The sequence below is a fragment of the Taudactylus pleione genome, unplaced genomic scaffold (assembly GCF_031769625.1).
Source record: "Taudactylus pleione unplaced genomic scaffold, aTauple2 ptg000242l, whole genome shotgun sequence".
Classification (NCBI taxonomy): Eukaryota; Metazoa; Chordata; class Amphibia; order Anura; family Myobatrachidae; genus Taudactylus; species Taudactylus pleione.
In genome coordinates this window covers 6,599,921-6,623,651 of record NW_028284644.1, presented here as the reverse complement: position 1 = coordinate 6,623,651, position 23,731 = coordinate 6,599,921, and the positions used below count along the sequence as shown (strand labels likewise).

Below are 23,731 nucleotides of genomic sequence, written 5' to 3'. Positions count from 1 at the left end.
CTCAAAATGTGAACATTCAGTTAATGATTAGTAAACATTATTTTATGCCACCCATTACACAAACAACAAATAACCTGTTACTATAGAGTAAAGCTGTAAGAAAAAAGAAAGACAAAACTTGTGAGTTGTTGAAGTAAGGAGGCGGGGAGTAAAGGTCAAGGGTTATGCAAAACAACACATAGAAACATTCTAATGAATACAAAAAATAATACATTGGTAAATACAGACAATACACACCAACATTTTATGTGAAGACAATGTATAACACAATATGAAACAATAGTGTTTCACCTTCTGGTACATTATGATCTCTTCACAGACATGCACGTTTTATATTGCAAGCTACTTACACATGAAGTTCAGAACTTATCTGAAGATGGACAGACAATAAACTGACTGGAACAAGGACTCCATCAGCTGCATGAATGCGTTGCACTGCTTGCTAGTACTGAAAATCGCCGGGGCACCTAGCTCGAGGTATTAGTGCCCCTCTAGGTAAGCAAACACTGCAGGGCGTTAGTTTACAGCTGACACTCAAAAGTGGCCAATCCACATTCTGCTGCACAGGTCACACTGAGATAAGAAGGGGGCGAGGAGGCGGAGGAACACTTATTGTTTTACCTGTACAAGGAGCCAGGTGAAGGGTCTCGGACTCTGCCCTCCCACACCCCACAGATAGGGAAAATATGCTCAGCCCATTAACACCTTCTCAACACTACTGATGAGAAAAGAAAAAACAACTAATCTTGCACATACAATATTGTAGAGGGAAAAAAAAGTGACAACATTGTTGTTTCAGTGTGTGCAGAGAGTGTATTCACATGTAAGGTGTGTCTATATTTATATACACAGCAGTAAGTCTCAGCAATTATGTTTGTAGATATTTGTGGAGCAAAGTTCCCCAGCAATCTATTCTGATATTACAGTTCCCACATGCTATGCTCCTAGCTTCTGTCCCTTGATAATATTCTCTAGTTAAATACATTAAAAAACAATATTAAAAAAGAAAACCAATACTATGTTGAATTTGTATCTCCCAAATCATAGCAGGGCTGGATTTAGGGCAGTGAGTACCCTCTGAACCATGGGCAATGACAGTTAACTGGTCTCATAAATAAGAACGTTTTCCTTTAGACCACCTCATTGCACATTGGGAATATATGTGTTTTATCACCCAGATAGAATTGAGAAAAAGCAAATTAGTTTTGATATATTCTTTTTCTGAATGTGAACACTCATTTGAAGGTACTCATTTGTGTGAGATATATATATATATATATAATGCACACACACACACACACACACACACCAATCAGCCACAACATTAAAACCACCGTGCTATCAAAACAGCTCTGAGCCACCAAAGCATGGACTCCACAAGACCTCTGAAGGTGTACTGTGGCATCTGGCACCAAGACATTAGCAGCAGTTCCTTTAATTCCTGTATGCTGCAAGGTGGGGACTCCATGGATCTGACTTGTATTTCCAGCACATCCCACATATGATTAATCAGATTGACCTCTTTGTCATGTTCCTCAAACCACTTCTGAACAATATTTGCAGTGTGGCAGGAAGAACTATCATGTTGAAAGAGGCCACTGCCATCAGGGAATATTGTTGCCATGAAGGGGAGTACTTGGTACGCAACAATGTTTAGGTAGGTGGTACATGTCAAAAAGAACATCCACTTATAAGCCAGGACACAAGGTTTCCCAGCAGAATATTGCTCGGAGCATCACACTGCCTCCACCAGCTTAGTGTAAAAGAAAACGTGATCCTCATGAGCAGGCCACCTTCTTCCATTGCTCCATGGTCCATTTCTGATGTTCACGTGCCCATTGCAGGCGCTTTTGGCGGTGGACAGGGGTCAGCATGGGCAGTCTGACCGATCTGCGGCTATGCAGCTCCATACTAAGCAGGCTGTGGTGCACTGTGTGTTCTCACACCTTCCTATAATAGCCAGCATTAACTTTTTCTGCAATTTGTGCTACATTAGCTCTTCTGTGGGATCAGACCAGACGGGCTAGCCTTCACTCCTCACACATATCAATGAGCCTTGGGTGTCCATGACCCAGTCGCCGTACCTTGGACCACTTTTGGTAGGTACTAGCCACTGAATATCAGGAACACCCTACAAGACCTGCCATTTTATACACATGTGTCCTCATACATCTAGCCTCCTTGCGTGTTAAACAACCTTCTAGTCACGCCATGCCGCGTCATGATTCTGTAGCGCTGAGCGTATTTCGTGCAACTTTTCCCTTTAAATGAGTCTAAGTTGCACAATGATGCAAATAGGACGTACATGCAGTTTCTGCCAATTAAAATTATATGCAGCATGCCTATATTCTATGTACGACTGTGGGTGCATCTGCATGCGAAACGCTACGTTACAGTGTTAAAGCCGCTTACACTGTAACATAGCATAGGCATGCCACATATCATTTTAAACAGCAGAAGCTTGTGCGTCCTATTCACATTGTGCAAATAAGACGCATTTCAAGGGAAAAAATTGCACAAAAAGACGCTTGGAGCTACAAAGTCACACGGCGCTCACATGTTGTGTAATGAATGATAGATGGATGTGGACACATCTGTATATCCCAAGTTTTGACAGGTGCCATTGTAAAGAGATAATCAATGTTATTCACTTCACCTGTCAGTGGTTTTAATATTATGGCTGAGCAGCGTATATACAATAGTTAGAATTTTACAACCAAAAAACAGGAGAGGTATAGAAATTACCAGTGAATGAACGCACAGTGCTAGCAAATGAATGGACAAGTCCAGTAAATTAATAAAACATAGTCAATAGATTTAATCTAAGATTGTATGCACTAAAATGAAAGATTACTGTGTTAAACCTGAAAACGTGAATTCACTGGTTGTGTTCATTTACTGGCTGATTCACCCTGTAGACTGTTTATAGACTAACTGACTGTGATCATCATGATGATGTGTGTACCCAGCGTAAGTTAAAGGTAGCCCCAATCTAGTAGGAGTTCTGCTAGCAATGGTGTTAGTCAGTAACTAACTGTAACTTGGCCTGGTAGGGCTAGGTAGGAAACTACAACTCCTATGTAACAGTGACACTCACAGACAGAGTATGCATTATTATATATCATATATTTATTATAGATCTATAAAATATATTAATTCACTCAATGGTCCCATCCTAAATTAGCAGTAGCGACAGGCCTGCAGCAGTATATGTATATATATTGTGGTCGGACACACTGTGGAGTGCACCACCAGGAGAGGAGTGGACCAGGACACTAAAGCTGTGTACACACTTGACGATATGTCGTCCAAACCCTCTGATTGGAGCGACATATCAGGTACATAGTCTAATGCAGTGATTCCCAACCTCGGTCTTCAAGGCACACTAACAGTCCTGGTTTTAGTGATATCCATGCTTGAGCACAGATGGTTAAATCAAAATAACTGAGGTATTAATAAAGTCACCTGTGCTCAGGTATGGCTATCCTTAAAACCTTGACTGTTAGTGTGCCTTGAGGACCGTGATTGGGAACCCCTGGTCTAGTGTGTACCCATAATAAGCGCGCTCCTGTGGGTCCCTAGCGACATCGCCCGTTGGCCCTGTTGCAGGGCTAATGGGGGATGAGGACACATCCCTCTTCCGTCTAACCCGGCATTGGCAAGTGTGTATGCACTAACCGCATGCTGGGTCCAGTCGCCGCCGATGTCGTGCTGGGTACACATCGTCTAATGGGTACCCAGCTTTAGGACATGCTCTCTGAAACAGCACAAGGGATCAGACGCAGCCCCTCAGACAGGCAACACTGAAAGCCAATCATGCCTTGCCGCGCCGGTAGTACAACACAGAGGTATAAGGCAATCCAGGTAGGACGCAGCACACCACGGCTGCAGAGCATACCGGCCATGGACCAACTGCGCAGAGCTGCTAGGAAATATAGTCCTGCACAACGGTGACATTCCACTGCTTACATTGCGGATGAGCTTGCCAATGCCCCATAAAATGCAGTGTAGCAGTGGGCGGTGGGCACCAATGGTGGGAGGGTCCTCTCTGAGTACACTAGTAGTGTGGGGCCCCTTCGTGGTGGAGGCCCTGATTTCTGGTGGAGGCCCTGATAGGATGACTTGGAAATCATTGTGATTTTTTGTTTTTCTTCTGCCTTCTGATGAAAATAATGTGTCCTAAATACATCTAGATTCTACTTGTCTGCTGTAGAATCGAGCTGACCTGTATCAATTGAGCTTGGAAAGATACCAAACCGGGCTTTCATATCATTCTCTTTACCTGTATAGACAGCAAGCGACAGTCCTTTTTTGTGCTACACTGTAGAAACCATTAACCCCTACTGCAAACAGACTCTAAGCAGCTTATCAATCGGTGGGTAAGAATAAAAAAAAATTATAAAAATAATTTCCCTTTTAGCCTTATTTAAATATTTACCTAACAGTTCATACTTTGTAAATATGACTGCTTGTTATAGATTTTCAATTTACCTTCTATATGAATTATCTAACTTTATTTGTTTATTTATAGAGAGCCTCCATTTTACACAGCACTTTAGCGAGAATATCTTTTCATTCACATCAATCCCAAATAACCCTTTTAAACATAAGACCCGGGAAACACACAGGTCTATGAACCTTGGAATTTACTGGATCTCAGTCTGACCCTAGTACAGAGCAGGGTTGTGGACCTGGGACTTCGGCCCGGTTCGTTTCTATTCACATATCGCAAAAACCCGGATTGATGCTCGTTCACGGCAAAAAAAAAAAGTTTTAGCTGTATGTGGGAAAGGGGTATTACAGGGAAATTCAACAGATTTATTATGATGGGAACTATTCAATTGTTTGTGCCGCTATCACAGATTTCTGCTCGCACCTTCGTTTAGGTGCTAGCAAAAATCCACCCAAAGAAGGGCTTTTGGGCGCCTTAATCACATTGTGTCCGGCTTTTGGGTGCCATAACTGTCTCTTTACGTAGTTGAAGCCACATTGCACGGCTAATCCCCCGCATTTTGAGCGCAACAATTGAATAGCTTCCATTTTTATTTTTGCTTATTATTTCCAACTGTTGTTGTAACTAAATTAACAGGATCAGCTGGGATTCTTATGATTGAGTTTTCTGTATTTGGCTCTCAGAAGGAAGAATTGGGCGGTCTTTGTGGCCTGAGCAAACTTCAGTTCACATGCATGTCCCAGCTTTATTTATTTCAAAATGATGTGAGCTTTATCATGTATACCAAGATATACCTGACCCAGTTCCAAAAGTGTGATTATTGGTCTATACTGTGCCAATAATCCATTTCTAAGGTCATGGACTATAAACGTTTACCACAGGATACGATGCAGTTTGCTACTTTACTTTTGTTTGACTGGTTGTATGGCTCCGGTGACACCTACAACTATTCTGCCTGGTCCAAGTAAAGATTAGTTCACAAAGTTTGGACACTCTCCTTTTACTTGTTCTGGGCAAATGTCTACATCATATTGTGGGTCCAGCTTTTGATACTAGTGGAGCAATATTTACCAACAAACAACTGGTGTTTAGTTGGAAACAGTGCAAAGTGCACAAACGTCCTGCAGTCCTTCAGCTGGATGCTTTCATTTTGTAGCCTGACTGAACACAAAATCTGACGAGTAGCAACATACAGTATGTGTATATTGCATCATGTTGGTATGTGGCGAGTCTACAGCTTGCGTATACCTGGAACAAAGGAATAATAGTAGTGTCTCTTCTTTCTACCGTTCCTCAAAAGCTTATAGACAAAGACTTGATGAAAGTGGATTCCTGTACTTTAATGCACCTATCACAATTACTTTCATCATATGTATTTCCCACTCAGATTCCAATTCTATATATAAGAAATCAAAACCTTTACCAATCAACGATTTGAAAAAAAAAAAAAAAAGAATTCTGCTGTAGCAATTAATCTGAAGTTTATCCAACTTTTGTGGACAAAATATTACCAACCAAAAAACAGTAATCTCTACTCTGCATGGTATACGAATCAGTTCTTTACTTGACAGAGTTTATATGGTCCTATGGTGGCTGTTTTTCTCATGGTGGAGTGACTGGCCTACGCAGCTCCACACTACCAGATCTTGAAAGTTAAGAAGTACTGTACAAGAAGAGGAAGCTTATCTTCTCCATCTCATTAAAAAGGTAAACATGAGAGCCAGCTAAGTGTCTAATTAAGCTTCTAATTAGTCCCTGCTTGTTACTAATGCAAATTAGATTACGCCGCTTAACTACAGCATGTCCACAACACCCTTGTTAATTGCGGCCTTTGAAATTAAATTACTCCCTAATTAGCATATCAAAGCCATTGATTCTCAGCCAGAGAAGACAAGGGCAGGAGAGAGGCGAGTGCCAAGTTTTGTTAATTAGGGTCGCCTAATTAAATTGTGACGTGTGACTGCATGGTGAGGTCTCAAGTAGTATAGTGGCACGTGTTTGCAAAGTGCCAGCTCATGGGGCTAACATAGAAAACAGTGTGCAGTAAGATTATTGATATTACACATGCATTCACCAGCCACATAAAAAGCATTAACAGACCTATATAAACAATATTTAGCATACTAATCTAGAATCCTTTCAACGCAATCTGAGGGTTAAAATAAACCCAAAACAATAGCAACTCTAGGCTTATCATATATTACACGCAGTCTCAACAGGCACAATGCACTACTGAAAAATTTGTATGTAAAGGGACCTGTGATTAACCTGGCCACCGCTTGGTTGACTTTAGTGAAGTAGTTCCAAACAAACAAAAACAGGATGGAAATGGTTTGTCATTACATCATCAACTACCCAGAATGCTCAACCCTCTCTATGAAAATCTGCTCAGTAATACACTTGTTCAGTGGGCACTATGGGCCTGATTCAGAGCCGTTCGCTATTTGCGGTCGTTCGTTCAAAAACAAGGGGTGGCTATTCAAATGATCCGTTCGCAAATTGCAGTCTGTTCACACCTCTAAGTCTGAACGAGCGAGCAAAACATACGCTCGTTTATTTGTTAAAAACGCCCCCTGGCCGCTCGCACCATACGTCATGTCCGCTATTTATTAGATTAATCGAGTACATCGACCAGCGTATGAACTGCTCGCTATTCTTGTGGTTGGTTTTTGCTACCACAATCTTGCGAGCAGTTCCGGCTATAAAATAACCCAGTGACGTGGTCAATGACGCTGCTGTATTAATTATGCACACCCATAAAACGCCCGTTTTGACCTTTAAGCACGCCTGCATTCTGATCTCCACTCCCCGTTTTCAAGCACCTTCCCCTGTTACCACCCACATACGCCTCATTCTGTCACTCAAAATAGCAGGCATTCGCTATTTTGCGAGCACATGAATTTCGGCCGCACTGACTGGTTCGCGCATGCGTATAACGATCCGTATGCATGCGCAGATGTGCGAACATCACTCGGAACGAGCGTACTGCCGCTAGCGAGTGGCTCTGAATGAGGGCCTATGTTGTTAGAGCTCTGTGGACAAGAATATGTATAAATTAACTCACAATATGTATTGTGTGTGACCAACTTAATCTTTGTTACTTCATTTGCTGATAATTATAAACAATCTGTCTTTTACAGAAAATCAATTATACAGTGGTAATAGAAATTTTACATTTTTGGAGCCAAATCATTCATATGTCTTTTTGATAACAAATGTTCTATGTACAAAGCAATGGAAATTACAGCAAAATTCAGAAATAATCATGATATTGTTTTAGATATTTTCGGCCAATATTGTCGTGACTTTAACTTAGTTTCCCCCGATATGCAATAAACTACTTCACAGGGACAGCGGTTGCGTTAACACTCTGTTCCTGCGCAGGCCGTCTTTTCAGTTGTCCGAAAGACTGTCCTGCACTGCGCATGCCCCATCTCTGCACAAATTTATAATATATAAATTTAAGACAGTCATACACTTTATTTGCAGGAACATCATGTTAACACAACTGATGTCCCTGTGAAGTAGTTTGTTAAATAGAGGGAAAAACTAAATTTAAAAATGATAATAATTACCACAATATTGGCTGAAAATATTCAAACCAATATAGTGATTATTGCTGAATAGACCCAAAAGTCCCAAAAACTTTACCATATAAAATGTTTGCACATCATTCAAAAGGGAAGAAAGTATTTCCTATAGACCGACCTAAAAGATAAGAGTAATCTCCAGAGAGAGTTTCTCTACTCCACCCAAATCTATAAATAGAATTACCAAAGAGGAGTCAATCATTGAATCTGCTAGGGTGCCGATGGCTGTAACAGCGCTACATCCCACACCCTCTCTACTCCATTTAAAAAACAAGGTTCACTGGGTATAGGAGTCACCATCGTCTTGTTTTGTTTGTAACAGAGGAGAGATGAGTGCAGCATGAGGCCGTTACAGCCATTGGGGACCTCAGCAGATACCACAAATGGACTTCTACTTTAAATACAATTTCATTTTGTTTATTAACTCATTGAACTCCATCCACACCTACATTTTTCTTTTGTGTGGGGCAAAAAACAATTAGGACCGAATGAATGAGGAGATGCAGTATGTGTACTGAGCGTGGGGAGAAACAACCATCACACACTGTATAGCTTACATCATCTCAAAGCAGTTAAACGAACTATCCACCAATAATCTTTTAATTCTAATTTTCTATTGTCAGGTGGTACATGCTGGGTGCAGACGTTCCCGAGCACAGCAGAACCTTCTCCTTATCACTTGTGGCCTTGTGGACATCTCAGAAACGACAGAACTTTTCCATGCCTGAAGCTTGAAAGCTTTCCCTGAGACAAGAGGAACAATTTTTATTCATCTCTTATTTTACTGAAAATGTATAAAAATGGGAAAATAAAAAAGGAAGGTTTCATAATGTTGCAGTGATTGAAATAAGAAAGGGAAAAGAAAGCCCAGAGAGAGGCCGCTTTTAATCACCCTCCACACAAACCCCGTCCCTGAGCTGATTCAATTAACTGATAACAGAAGCATCAAATTAATTTTTCAAGGATGTTAGATTTTGATGAAGAAAATCTTTCTGATTTTAATCGGCATGGTGTTTAAAAGGCATAAATGAATATCCCTTTTAAATCATCAGGGGCACCAAAGGACACTGGCGCTTCGCTTAACGTGTACATTCCAACCGTTTAATTGGGGAGGGGGCGAGAAAAGAGTAGCAAATCTGTATTAATAAATTAAATTAAAAATAAAAATCCCCACGCCCCTTTAAAATATTAAACAATGGGATGGGAAACTTTTTGCATTATGGATTTCTAAAGCTGAAGGGAGATATAGAACAGAGACCCAAGATACTGAATATAAAAAATATGAATTACCTGGAAATACAAATATTAAAATAGCTTATGTAAAGCTTGGCTGGCTTAATATTGTGGCTAACATTATTGTTACTATAAGCATCAAAAGCCAGTTTTAAAACAAGATAAAAAGGGCAATTTCTGGTGCCCTCATTTTCAAAGGGTCCCTTGAATGTTGATTTTATTTGGCTCTGGTAAATTGATGTCTACATTTGAATGGCCTAGTTGAATGTGATTCCACAGATCGACCCTGTACTAGCAAACACCATATTAGCTGGTAATAATCTCACACATAGATTAATAGCGGTCATCTTATGCCCTTATTTAGACTTCCTTCTAGCACCCTTCACCTGTCACAACCGATGCCATTCCTTTTTCCTGTCTGGGGTGTCTCTCTCTGCTTCTGTGCTTCTAGCACACAAACTACTGAATCTCAGCAGTTTGTTGCCTCAGCTGAGTGTGCTAGAAGCACCAGAGCATAGAGCAACACCCCAGGTAGGAAAGAGGAACTGCACGGGTTGTGACAGGTGCAGGGTGCCAGAATGAAGACTACCCTTAGTTACCAATGTGGCCCTAGCTTTCTAAATGGGTCATACTTGAGTACTGCAATAATTTTGTGGCTAAACATGGCGATATCTGGATAACTGGCATAAATTGCCAAGTGCAAATAAACAAACACCACAATTCCAGCGCTATATAAATTGCCAAGTATTTAACCAATTTTAGATCCAAATAGTTTAAATTGCATTGGCTAGCCATACTTTTTTATAATGAAACAGATTTTCAGGTTAATAAACTAAAAACTTCACCACATTTATTTATATATTACCAGTTATTTATATGCTGCACTCAAATCAGCCTTGCCCCAATGGAGCTTACAATCTATTTTTTGGCTTCAACCAGAATCTCCCATAACAGAGATTTTAAAATAGTTTTCATGGACACTTTGGGCGTGGTTCTGTGTTGCACACAATTTCCAAAAATGAACTTATTTTAATGTTTTTCAGCAAATTGCGTATTCGCTGCACCAAACACGCACCTTGATGGAAGCTCAGTGTGCATCTGGCTCTTCCAGTCTGTGAAATGGACATATTTGGATTTCAACTGGGTGGCTGCCTTGCAGACACTGTGGGAGGGTTTATTGTCAAGAGTTCTGTGCTACTCTTAGCCGGGACTATGATGAAGGGTTTCCTCTTTCTAATGGACCTTTTGCACCCAGCAAGTGCTGATACTCATGATGACAGTTGCGGCTGCATACATAAGAACAGTGGGCACTGTGAGTATAGGCATGAAGCCCTACAAATACTCTCATTAGCATAAGGTAATAAATCTGACTGCTGTGGATCTCCGCACTTGTGGCTGCATTGTATGGAACTCAGAGTCAGGCCCTTTGCCATATGCCACTAAAAATCTATACTGTCTCGGCAGGTCTCTCAGATCACTAGAATAGAAATCATGCCATTTACTGAATTAACAGATAAGAAGCATAGATGTCAGAAATTCCAAATGTCATGCAGTAAGATTGGAAGTTTAGCGACAGTTGACAACTAGTCGATTTTGGGACTATAATTGCTTGAAGCAATTGCTTGTGCCCACCTCACATTGTCAAAGTTATAGTACATTAGTAAATGTTTAGTAATTAAATAAAATATATTAAAGTAATTCTGTAGCTATAAAAAAGCAGTGCAGTACTAGCAGCCATTAATGTTCATTGGCGCAGAGTATTAAAGTTTCACAAAAAATTGTAAATATTGAAACATTATATGCTTTTCGAACAGTATGTGTTTTATAAAGCTCCTTGTGCTGATATATATATATATATATATATATATATAGACACACACACACACACACACGCACACAGGTATGTAGGTGATACCCTCGCGGTCGGGATGCCCGTGCACAGAATCCCGACTGCCGTCAACCTGACGCTAAGTAATAGGGTTAGGGGGATGGTTAAGTTTAGGGGTTAGGCACTAGGGGCAGGATTAGGCTACGGGAGGGGGGGAAGGTTAGGCTGCGGGAAAGGTAGGTTAGGGTAAGGCAAAATACCTTTGGGTATCAGGATTCTGACTGTCAGGATGCCGCTGTTGGTATTCTGGCAGCGGCATACCGACCACCTGGATTCCCTTACCCAACCCATATATATATAATAATACTACTCCCTTGTCTGAAAGATGCACTGTTCAAAATTATTGCTTGCATGATCTAAATGTGTATTCTACGATCTTCCACAATAATATGGCAAATGGAAGCAGTCTTCCATGAAGCTAATGGCTGATGTTTTATCACTGCCAACCACACAGAAGGGCAGTATTGTTATGCAAATATTCAGCAAGCTACAGTTGTCTGTGCAAAATATCACATGGTTATATATTTTACTGAACATTTATAGAACAAAAAATTGAAAGTAACTGCTTATAAACAGCTGTCTGGTCTATGGAAATTTTGCAGCAAAATTACCACTTGTTAAGACCAAGCTTTGCATATTAACCACATAAAAATGATGATAAAAGGAAGATGATTTGCTGTAGTTAAGTCTTTCAAAATAACACATGCATTTTTGTCAGTGTAAAGGCACTAGGGAACTTACACAATGTTCTGCTAGGGTAAGGAGAGAGGGTTTCTGACATGAGAAAGATGTGAGAAGAGGTACATGCTACGTTTTCAGCTTGAATAAAAGTAGGACAGAGATTGCACAAAGCAAAGAAAGAGAACTTGAGTAGAGATAACCAGGTTAAAAGCAGAAATTCTTGGAATGAATGTCCTAAGAGAGAAAACAAACAGAGAGGAGAGCACATTCTCTGTCCACTCTTATACCCCTCCCCTTCATCTCCCCTATGTGAGCACAGAGCTGGGAAAATGGGGTTGGAAGCAAGTGAAGTCTTTGTGGGAAGTTGGAATGAGGCCAGTAAAATTATCTAATTTGAATGGCTTAGTGCATCATCTCATCCATGAGGTTCCATAGAAAGCAAGATAGAACCCTTCGACAAACCCATAAAATACATACAGTATTTTCAGAGGGCCTTACACATACTCTACATTGCTATTAAAAGCGAACTAGGTATAGTTACTACATGTAGATATAACCCATGTCTATTGCTTTCTCAGTAGATTTTTTCAAATAAAGGCAAAAGTTTTTCAAATGATACATTTCTTCTACGTACCATAATAGTACACACTTACTCGATTACAGGGATACTATCGAGCTTCCTGTCCTTACCTAAATATGCTACTTTTATTTGAAGAATTATGTATTGACCCAGCAATTTGTGTATTTACTACAAAGGTCTAGAAATAACAACCAAAAATGATTAAGGTGGCGCTACCTTATACATTTCTGGTTGTGTCTTTCTTTGTGGAGAGCTTGGTGAAGCTCTCCTATAGGTGTGCAGCAAACTTTCACACTTTATCCATATACACCACTGTTAGCGCCGGGTACCTTTTTGTCTTTCTAGAAATAACAACTAAGAAAAAGGTCAGACTACTATGGAATTTAGCTTGCTTGATAACAATGATGGACAAATAGCCCAAATTGGGAAATGGATGCAAAATAGTCAAAAATATATGTAGACAATAGACTGGGTGATAATGTAAAGTACTACAGACAAAATAAAGAATAAATAAAATAAAAACAGACAATGTCCTAAGAGTTATTACATACTGTCAAGCAAAGTATGTTTTCACATTTCTTTTTGGGGAGTTAAACAATGGTGAGAGAGTGGACAAGTACACACCTCCGGCCGTTATAAAAGATACATTTTTTACAAGCTTCAAAACACTTAACACAATATTTCTAGGAATCTATCCAATGGGAATCTGTAAATGATAATCTATTTCCAACCTAATACTAATTTAACCAATATCTCCTTTTTGCTAACTAGCAGAACTGTGGAGGTGCTCATGCAGTGGACCCCTGCAGTTTAGGAAAATGTACCCTTGCCATCAGAAGGGCGATGGAAACTGCACTTTGTTTCTAGCAAAAACGCTGAGTAAGCTGAGCAGAATCGGTACAATTAACACCTGCGTCAGAGGCTAATGTTGCATAGATTTCTGACAGTGTTAGTTAATAATACACACATACATTTTATATATATATATATATATATATATATATAAAATCATATGTATTTATTTATTTTGGTGGAATTACCCTTTAGCGCTTGATGACCCAATGATTTACACTAATAAAAAGGTAAACAAAACTCTTGTGTCTGTACAAATGAATAATAAAATAATATAAAAAAACTTGCTTTCAGGAATACACTGGTGTTTCAATAACCTGTTACATAAGAATAGCTATATTTGTTTCTTAGAAGACAAACTGACATTTCTGTAAATGTCTGAAAGTGTGACATCCTGACTGGATTGGGAATATTTGGACCATCATCTAACAGTATTGTTAAATTGGTTAGAAACAGAGCACATATTTTCTATATTAATTGCTTCTACTTAAAATAAAAAGGTCCATTGATCCCATTACTTTGACTGTACATTTATTAATCAGACAACCTTATCCCCAGCTCAGACCTGGCAGTTCATATAATGCACAAAAAACAGACACTATATGAAGTGAAGAGTGATACAGATTATAAGAAGTATGTTAGGTATCTGTTCCAGAGCAGCCTTATGTATTTATGAGGCACGAGACAAGTTATAAAAGTAGACATGACAGAGATGTACAGACACAACATACAGACATAATAAACCAATGCATAATACACAGAGGGATGATGTACAAGGACAGCACAGAATGCAGAAACAAGAAACAGATGTGCAGCCAGTATACTGAGATAAAACAATATGCAGATACAAGACTTAAATGTATAGACACAGTATGGAGAGATAAGACATTTTATATTAAGACTTTATATATTGGTGTACAAGATTTATAACTTATGCACACAGTGGTATTTTGGATAGATTCATGGTATACTTCAGTCTGTTCAATAAAGAATAACTGTGTATATAACAAAACCTAACTTATATAAAAATAAAAAGGTACAAAGATGCACACACATACATATTAAACATATATATCAGGATAGAATCTGAAATGATAGGAATTGCATTTGTTTTATTGCTTGACAATGGAGTGCAAATTATTGATTTTGGTCATCACCCATTTCAGGCAGAGAAGTCAATCATCTGTGTTTTCCAATGGGCTTGAATACAGGAAGTCAGCTGTGCATTGAAAAAAAATAGTTAATAAAAATAAATCTTTCCACATAAAAATTTCCTACCATATATAAAATCAAGATGGTGAATACACTGTGGCTCGCGCTGCTAGAGGGATCAGTGACAGTCCACTCAGTATTCTTCAAAAGAGCTTCATGGTACTGTAATGAAGAAGACTGGAGAGACTGTAATGCCCCAATGTGAGGTGCTCAGGTAACAGAATGGAGATCATTTAGGGGATTCTGGGGCTTGGTTACAGTAAGCATTTATGCCTATTGATATACATGTTACTAGTCACTCATTTGCACTTTGATAAAATAGCAGCTACAGTAGGGCCAGTTTGGCATCTAAGTTGTGGGGGCACCTACCAATAAATATGTCAATTAGATATTCAAAATATAATGCGTAAATTCACCCAACACCACAAATTTAGTTCCCCCCCGTTCACATTAAGCCACCGTTTCTCCCATGATGGTGATGTAGCTATGTATGGGGTCCCCTTGGTAACCTTCCCCACCACACTATCCTACTGCAAATTCTACTCTGAGCTACATACTAGATAGACAAGACAGATATAACACCAATGACAGGTAGGCAGTGCATGCTGTACACATATGATCACACTGTATATACGGTCACAGAGACCCAGGAGAAGACAATATCAAGCTCAGATTAGATTTATGAATTAGCATACTGACCCATACTGCTTACATGTCATTGTGATTTTATGAATGTGGTACCCATAAGAACACAAATGAATATGTACAGCTATAAGTTTTACTGAGCGGAGTGACAGATCACAATCGTGTATGTTGCCCAAGACCTCTACAGCTTTGTTATGCACATGAAAAGTTATAAAAGTGGCCATGGCAAAATTGTACAGACACAAGATAAAGCAAAAAGCATAATACACAGAGACAGATGTACAAGGACATCTGTCACTGTGTAATGAAGGAATACAGATCATTTCTCACTTCTAAGCAAAGCCAATACTGTCACACTGATCTGCTCAAACATTATGCTACCATTTAAATCTGGTGATGACAGAAAAAGCCTCACTCTTTAAAAAGTACAGCTTCCTTAAAACAAAGTATGACATTTATGCATCTATTGCATAGGTCATATAATCTGCTTCCATTATTAGTGGCACTGTTAATTCTACCTGTGATGTGGAATACCATAATATGAATTTACTATCAGCATTGTAATATTATGTCAAGTAAGCTGCAAATAAAGTGTAACACTAAGTTTATCTTAAAAGCACTGGTTTGCAAATTAGGAAGAGGTTTCAAAAGATACCTGTAACGAAATGGAATATGACCAGTGTACAATAAGTGCAATAAAAGGCTGGAGCTTAGTCTATGCTACACTGCTCTATATAAAGAGTCAGAAACAGCAGTTTAACAGAACACACACCACTACACAGATGCAAACATGCAGAACACTGGCAAGCAGAAATGCATGAAAGGAAATATAAAGGTCACACTTTCACTTAGGTGCACACACAATGTCACCAACCTCAGCATACAATGGGCCACACAGTCGAACAAAAACATGCAGTGTCACAAAGATTTGCAGAAAACAGAATATGTAGCACAGGCAGGATCACCTACACCATGTCGCACAGTGCTACAGAAGACGCAACTGAGGTGGCCTCACTGCACACTCTTGGATTTTAATGGCACATTTCCTGCCTCATTACACACCAAAGTTATGGGGTCTGAGAGCCGCTGTAGGGTGACTGTGCAGTATCTTGCCCCCCTCCTTGTAGTCCTACTGATCTCAGCTGTGTAAACATCCCATCCTCACCCCCTAAAATACCTCCCAGTTCCGAATGGGATACGAAAGGGAAACGCAGCTGGTGACTTTGGCCTTGATAGAGTTATGGACAACTCTTGCCCTGATGCCATTCTCCTGTACTATACAGTGGCAGTTGTGTTGCAGCTATACATAACTTGTGAGGCACAATTTAGTAAATAGCTGTTCTCTGTTGAAGTTCAGCATCATTATTAGCTACAGATTTGTAAGGTGTTCTAAAAATGAGAGAGAGAGAGAGAAAGAGAGAGAGTCCACAGAAAACCAGTGTTCATAGTCCGAGTTAAAACAACAGTAGCAAGCCCAAACTTGCAGGATTTCGGCAACTATGCAGAGATCTGTAACAATCGACAGCGGTGTTTAATAACAAAATGATAAATCTTATCTATTACTGGAATCTGCTGGAGATTATCTCCTGAGCTCACCTTGCTGCTGTAAGATCACACATTCAGAAGAAACCCCTGCTATCTTACATGTGGCTGATCATTACGTTGAACAGGTGTTGTTTATTTTCCCACAAAACATTGTTAACTTATACAACTAAGCAGGTGTTTAGTTTTATACATTGTTTGCATTCCTACCAAACAAGGTACAGACTGCAGAAATTGAACACAAAATAAATGCAATATAAAAGATAAGATGCATACAGCATCTTGAGGATGTAAAAGTGCTTTAACAATTTAAATGCTGATGACCAAAACTAATTTAATGATCATTTAAATATACAAAGAACATTCAGCTGAAAGTCTGTAATGACACTTGCCATCCCTTATAAATAATGAAACAGGTCATTCTACCTACAATAGGAGAAAAAGTTATGCTGGTACCAATTACACCACAGATATCTGAACAGCCACATAAACGAAGGTTAGACGACTAGTGTATTACTTTCCAGGTGCTCTGAATAGAGATTTCCACAAATATCACTGTGCTGAACCATCTCTCAATAACTGAATATAACTGTACAAACTGGCAAACATGAACTAGTGTATTACAACCAGGGAATCTGGATCAAATGACAGCACTGATGTCAGATTAGAATAAATGAGTGACAGGGACTAAACTCAGTACCTGGCATGCTAGACAAAGTAGATGTGTGAGGAACAGCCCAATGATGCTTGTTTACCAACAAAAATATAGGAAGTCTTCAGCAAAATAACTTTTTCCAGCCCTGCAAAGAAACCACCTGTACTAATTTTGTAAAAAGAAAATGACAAATATTTACACTGTGTATGTGTAATTAGATGGTAGACTATATGTCAATAATCTGTTATGTATAGAATACTATCAAAGATTAGGAACTGTACAAATCCAATGGACCAAACAAATTGAATGTGGCAAATGCAAATATATAAATTAAAAGTAAAGTTTTGTTCATATATTTAAGAGGTTTATATCTTCCAGTAATTATTCCAAATACATTTTTTTAATTTAATTTTAATACACTTTGTTAGACAAGAAAAAAATGTTTAATTGGTACCAACAAGAACTATTTAGAATATTTCTAGCAGTAGAATTTCTTGTTTATTTTTGGTACAAATACTACAGATGGCGGACACTCTCTGTCCTCCGGAAGATCAGAGGATACGGGGAAACGGATCAGACAGATTACTTGCCTGGATCAGTATACACTGCTACCGTGAGTACATTACTTTCACATAAAGTGAATTTAAGAAGTATTGGCGCAGAAAGCTACTTAGTGAATATGTTGTGCTCAATTCTATATCGCTGCGCTAGCTTTTCTTATTGCACTGAGAATTTTGAAAGAACACTTGCGTTTCTCTATGTTAAACCATACAGTAGTGTAAGTAATATATCTTCGGTTTTGTTAATGTTACATGTGATAAATATTTTTTATATATATATATATATATATATATATATATATATATATATATATATATATAAATTAAAACTATTTTCAATGTTAAAAAAAATCAAGAAAATGGCACACAAGATAACTGACAATATCTGTAAAATATAAAAATTTTAGTTTTTTGGGGTTATATTCAGCTGTGGATTTTTGAAACCCTCAATCTTTGAAGATTTCATCTGCCAGAATTAAAAGGTCAAAAATAATTAATGCAAAAGCCTGATATTGCATGTACTATTATTGTCCTTTTAAATATGAAAAAATGTGTGGGGTTTTGAAGATCAATTGCTTAGTAAATACACCCCTAAGTCACTGTTAGATATTCAAGTTGTTCTTTTTCTGTATACTTCTGCATAGCTGAACCCCAAAGCATTTTAATTTTTCCCCCAATTTGTTTTAAACAAAAAGAAAAATTCCAAACATCCTCTGGAACGAAGGACTTCAATAAACTCCAGAGTTTTCCAACTGGCATCAGAGAGCCCAAAAGTGCTCTCACAACACAGCACAATACACACTATTGTTATTTATGGAAGCCAGTTCATGTATCCCAATCACACAAATACAAAACTGTGAAGGAGAAATAGGAAGACACACATGCAAGTTGCATATTCAGTCGTCATAAACTCTATGCTCTCCCACTCTTGTGTGAAGTTATAGTATCCAGACGTCTCTCGCCACTTGCTCTGCATACACACACACGCACATATGTGTTTGGAAAATGTGCTGAGAATACGTGTATATATTATATAAACACACACATGTTAAATACCTGTACACACCAATATGAACATTCTCTTTCTTGTCAAAGTATGTCTGTTAATTTTAATTTTTTAATAAATGCAAATCAAAATACACCTTGCACTCTGGCAAAACACTATAAACATCTATGCATTTATACTGCATTTAACAGTTTGAAACATACATATATGAACAAAGGTCTGGAAAGTATGTTATATAAAATAAATGAGATTGGCCAAAAATAAAAAAAAATCTAATACAGAAAGGACAAAAACTTCACAAGTAAATGAAACTTTGTTCCTTCTTTAATACAGTTATTTTCTCTAACATATACATGTAATCATTAACCTATATCCAAACAGAGGTATGCATACTAGCCATCCTGACGACAGTACACAAACAAAACGAACACAAGAGGCTTTCTAGAAAGAAATAGTCACTTTAGTACAAGACCGTAAATGAAGGTTGAGTCAGTAAAGGTCATGCAGAGGTGGCTAGAAAAAAAATGTCCCACTTCAGAAGGATGAGTGACTAATTAAGACTTTTTTTCCCAGAGGAATCTAAGTAATATAATGATTTGGGGGAGGCAGTTGAGCAGAGATGCGCCTTATTCCTATATAGAACATGTGAACGTTCAGGGGTACAGTAAGTATCAAAAGATGCCACTCCCTACAGGGGAGAAGTAGTGTCTGCAAACATACAACACAAAAGTGTCATAAGGGAATAAAGATCCATCACTGCACTCAGAGGCTTGGAATAGTGGCCTTGCCAGACACAACAACCCCAAGCCACTGAGAGAAATATAAGCTAAAAAACTAAAATAAAACAAAAAGATGTATAAAGTGTTTGCAATATAGATATTAATGCAAATTGTGTTGCCATTTGGACTATTAAGCAAATATTGATTGGTATTTATATTCCCAACATATCTACATATATTTACATAGCAAGCACACACTTAGAAACACCCACACAGATAATGGGAGCAATCATTCCCTGATTACTGTCACCTCGTTAGCGCATGGGGATATGACAGGCAGGTCTCACAAGATTTGCACTAAACCCGCCATAGTCAGGAGTACATGGCCCTTTCACAACCACAATAACACTTTGCAACAGTGTGTTATTTACACTACTAACTTTTTATTCATGTACTAATTGTTTGCACTAAAATTACATGTCATTCAATTGTGTTTTTACACAATTTTGCAGTAAAAATCACTGCAAAATGAAGAATTGTACGTGCTTGGAAAGAGCTTTAGTAAAGATTCCTTGCTTGTTGTCCCATGAGCAAGTCGTGCACAAGTCTGATAACATGTCTTTGACAACAAAAACCACATCAAAACCCTTTACATATGTGAAACCTCAGTGATTACTGTTGCTAGACTGGGCCCTGAGCATATGTTGTGTCTCACCGAGTTATATTATCATATCACAGACATGATATGTTTCTATCACCTGACAGGAAAGCAATGTGACCGATTTACATTGCGGTTGCCAAACTTCTTACACAGCCTGTATATATATATATATATATATATATATATATATATATATATATATATATATATATATATATATATATATATATATATATATCGTTTGTGGGGGAAGACATTTAGACATACATCTATTATACCTTAAATACAGCAAATATTTTTTTAACCTGTATGAGTATAGGGAGGGGATAAAGGGAAAAATCAAATTCAAGCAATCTGTTTAAGCCCATGAATACAGATTCCCAAGTCTATTTATATAAGCACAAGCTTACCTCTAGATACGTGGAAAGGAGCTTCCTGCAAGTGACCTGCCAGTGACAGAATCCATGCAGATGCTATTCACAGCAGCCACAAAACTTCTAGAAAGAGTAGAACTTTCTGTCGCACCCAGCCGCAGCTTTACCTCCTCCAGACCATGTACAGTGCCCGTGTGTGTGTGCGCCAAAGGCTGGATATCCCACAGGAGCAGGTGGCACACACTTCACTACAGTGTGGGAGGAATACAGTAACAGAGGAAAGGAAAAGAATATTCCCCAGTTATGGGAAGGAAACTTGGGAGGAAGGGAGAGATTGTCCTTGCTGCTTCTTCTGAGGCAGGAGGCAGAGAGTGACTGGATTCAGGAACAGCAGAAAAAAGCTCCTTCCTCGCCCCCCCACCGTGACACTACAAAGACAAGAGCAGAGCAGCACCTCTCTCTATCTGCTCCACAGCCCCCTCCCCTCCCAAAACACACACACAAAAAAAATGCAGACAATCCTCTCCCGGCCCCCTCCTCCCTCTCTGCAAGACACCAGCTCTGAGACTGAAAGGGAAGAAAGCAGGCTAGGGGAGAAGAAAAGATTGGGTCTTCTCTCCAGGCAGGAAATCTGAGCCGCCTCTTCACATCTCAGTGCACACGCGGATTCAGACTGGGCTTATTCACCAAGCAGCCAGCAGCTCGCTCTGCCGGCTCGGAGCCGGGGCGATCCTTCTATCTAGCTGCACTCCTTTCTTGTGTTAGCCAGGGCTCCCCGGCCTCCTACTGATCGGAGATTTGCAAGGGGGAGAAAAAGTTTCAGCTTTTATTTTTGTTTGGTGTGTTGTTATGGTGCGTTGTTAAATGTTAAGGCCAGAACCCCCCTAAAGAAAGGACTTTGGGGGACAGGGGGTGGGGTGTGGTGGGGTGTTGATCAACTACTTCTCAAAAAAAAATAGTTTGCTAAAATATTTCAGTTTAATCTTTCCAGTTTAATGTGATTCATTGTTCATTTATTTTAACAAAGTGCAAAAGTGCCCTGTTACTTGGCAGCACAGTACTGGAACAATAAAAATGTATGGATAGAGCTGTCCCCCATAAACATGAATTTATTTAAGCATTATTAGGTCAGATATGCAGAGAGAAGAGTTCTGATCAAGTTGATCTACTGATAAGACAATCTGCTAAAGTACAATAAAAAGCCAGTAAAACAAAGTCACTTTTCCTTTAAATATTCTAATGTTATATATCTGGTAAGGTAATGCCTCACTGTTTGCCTGAATGTGCCCAGAAATTCTATTCAGTGTTTCTAACAAGTCAAACTGCGACCGAAATAAGGCTCAAAACCTCTCAATTATTACGCTGAAAAAAAAAAAGCTATGACAAGAAAAGCTATTAAGTGTAAATGTATTCAGATCTTGCGTAGTATTTTTTTTTATGGCGTAGTATAGGTAATTAAAGGAAAGCACATTGGATATTTGATCCATTAAGCAAAAGTTCTAATGGTGCAAAAGACAAATGTCACTGTTTGTTTGTCTATATCTATCTATCTATCTATCTATCTATCTATCTATCTATCTATCCACACACATACACATATATGGTTACATGGCTTACTAAAAATAAAACATACTGTATGTTGCATTTAAGTACCAAAACAAAGGACTCACCGTATATGAGAGGCACAATGATTAAGCAAAAGCTGACGGGGGTTTCAAAGTCTTCTTTTAAGTGGTGGAGAGCAATGGTACCATAAAGAGTCAAGAGCAGCCAAGGGAAGTGGTGTGGTTAGGTGATGCTGAAGAGGAAAGTTGCTTTAGTAAAGTGACGCTCTTCTGAAAAGCAGCAGCTGAACTTACGTGTGCAGCCAATGATCAGCCTAACATGTTCCCTCACACCCCAGAGTTAGAGGGGTAAGCGAGCTCTGTAGAAAAGTGTCCATACCAAAATAAATAGAAATAAACAGTTCTGAGATGCTGTGCCTGGAGCAAAGAGATTCAAGAGCAAAAACCTGGAGAAACCAACCATTGCGTCTTCTCCTTTGTGCACTGGAGGCTTCAATAAAATGCCTCACATTTACTTTAATTAGCAAGTAATTTAAATTGCTCCTGAGCCGTGTTCACCGGAAATCCTTACTGGAAATGAGTCCCTACATGTCACTCAAGCAGTCTGAAAACACAGTGATATTCCCCTGACAGTGCTCACTTTCAAGGTTTAAGTCCTGCCGATGGCTAAAAAACCAAAAAACAAAACAAAAATAACAAAACATTTTTCTTTTCTCTTAAATGTTAACTGGTAGCTTACTTACTACGCTATGACAAGCAGATGTGTAATTTGGATGAAATGTTCTACTTTGGACAGATTCTAAATCCTGCTAGCCCCCTTTCTTTATTCTTAAAATCTAAGAGAAACCCTCTTTTAATGCCCTACAAGCTTCTTGATTCCTTTGTTCAGCGATCCTTTGCATTTTCTGCATCTAATAGGTACTCAGCTGAGGAATTTTTCTCACCAGTCAACTACAGTGCTTTATACGGGTTTGTTTCCACTTTTAGTTATACCTGTGATTTGGTGCCATGTTGGTGACCCATGAAAATTGCTTGAAAAATGCATTGAATGCCTGTACATTAACATCAGTGCCTGTCTCAATGCAAGTGAAAGAGAATGAGACATATTGTGTTTTTGTTATTTTTCTGACTTATGTCCAAGCTGGAACAGAGATGAGGTCTTACTTACGGTAGTCTTTGATATCAATAATCCCTCCAGCAATCTGCTTTTTTCAAGCAATGTTCATGAGTTTACCACACTCTGGAGTAGTACGCGTATGCCAGAGTGTAGGAGCAAAGCATAACAGCCTGTTTACATCAAGACTTTCTGTGTGACACAGTCTCTCACTTTTTATTCTGAGCCATATTTTGTTAATTAATGCGGATAGATTTTTCCATAGATTGTAGTGTCATGTGTGTTTGCTTCTTGGCCAAACATCAGATCAGTATGCACATAATGTTAAGTTGCATCATCATTCACAGGTGCAGCTGACAGAAAGCATAGTCAAACTTCACCCATGTGTTCTCATGGGTACC

General features: G+C 38.8%; 1 protein-coding gene across 10 annotated transcripts in view; it reads right to left on the bottom strand.

The window, feature by feature from the left end:
* The window catches only part of FOXP4 (forkhead box P4), a 53,293-nt gene extending 30,849 nt beyond the window's left edge, over nucleotides 1–22,444 (bottom strand). For 3 of the 10 annotated variants that reach the window (XM_088479591.1, XM_088479597.1, XM_088479600.1), the window contains exon 1: nucleotides 20,688–21,110. The gene's annotated coding sequence lies outside the window, so the exon portion shown is untranslated. Of the gene's footprint in view, nucleotides 1–8,600; nucleotides 8,788–14,434; nucleotides 14,497–20,687; nucleotides 21,112–22,321 lie in introns of those variants that run through there. The other 7 variants (XM_088479598.1, XM_088479599.1, XM_088479594.1 and 4 more) reach the window with 6 other exon arrangements.
* Between the last annotated feature and the right edge of the window lie 1,287 nt (nucleotides 22,445–23,731).